Here is a 1,457-nt window from a genome sequence, read left to right on the forward strand (position 1 = left end):
GCGGGCCTCTCACTGTTGTGGCCTCTCCCGTTGTGGAGCGCAGGCTCCGGACGTGCAGGCTCAGCGGCCATGGCTCACGGGCCTAGCCGCTCCACAGCATGTGGGATCTTCCTGGACCGGGGCATGAACCCGTGTCCCCTGCATCGGCAGGCGGACTCTCAACCAGTGTGCCACCAGGGAAGCCCCTCTTTGTTAAATTTTATTTCAGTTCTTCTATCCAGGATATCTGAAGTACATTCTTTAAGTTTTCTTTAGTGAATTTTTTTTGGCAGCACACTCTGTTTTTATTTGTTTGAAATGGTTTTATTTCACCTTTCTTCTAGAAAGAGAGTTTCACTAGGTATAGAATTATTGTAGGTCAACAGTTATTTTCTGTTAGCAAATTAAAGCTATTATTCCACCCGCTTTTGGTTCCCTTTGTTGCCATCAAGAAATTGGCCATAGTCTAATTGCTATTTCTTTGTGGGTGATCTGTGCTTTCTCTCCAGCTGCTTTTTAGACTCTCTTGCTCTCACTCTCGCTCTGTGTGTGTGTGTGCATGCACACACACACATGCGCATGTAACAGTCTTGCAGTGATGTACCTGTGTTTGGGTTTCTTTTTATTCATTTGCCTAGGATTCATTGAGCTTCCTTGATCTGAGAATTAGTATGTTTCAACAATTCTAGAAAAATTTCAGCCACCTTTTCTGCATATTTTTCTCTTCCCTACTCCCTCAATTATCTCCTTCTGGAACTCTGAGTTTACATATTTAAGACTTCTCAAATTGTCTTTCTGACCTGATTTTTGGTATTTCCTTCAGCTCTATCTTTCTAGTTCACTAATCCTCTCTTCTACTATATCTAATCTCCTATTTGAAACAGAGGTCGGCAAACTATAGCCTGTATGCCAAATCTGGCACATGGCCCATCTTTGTATGGCCCTCAAGTTAAGAATGTTTTTTTTTAATGTTTTAATGTGTTGTAGAGAAAACCAAATAATATGTGACAGAGACCTACGTGGCCCACAAACCCTAAAATACTTATTATCTTGCACTTTGAAGAAAAAGTTTGCTAACCCCTGATTTAAACCATTTACTGTTGAAAAAATTTGTTTTGAATTATGGAAAATTTCAAACATTAAATATAGAGGAAAGAATTGTATAATAACAACCTATATTCTTGGGACCTAAATTCAATCATTTTAACCTCTTGTCATACTTGTTTCATTTATATGTGTTTGTTGAACTATCTTAAAATAAATAACAGACATCATGATACTTCAATATTAAATACTTCAGCATGTATCTCTTTTTTAAAAAGGCATCCTTGGGCTTCCCTGGTGGTGCAGTGGTTGAGAGTCCGCCTGCCGATGCAGGGGACGCGGGTTCGTGCCCCGGTCTGGGAAGATCCCACATTCCGTGGAGCAGCTGGGCCCGTGAGCCATGGCCGCTAAGCCTGCGCGTCCGGAGCCTGTGC

The sequence above is a fragment of the Physeter macrocephalus genome, chromosome 11 (assembly GCF_002837175.3).
Source record: "Physeter macrocephalus isolate SW-GA chromosome 11, ASM283717v5, whole genome shotgun sequence".
Classification (NCBI taxonomy): Eukaryota; Metazoa; Chordata; class Mammalia; order Artiodactyla; family Physeteridae; genus Physeter; species Physeter macrocephalus.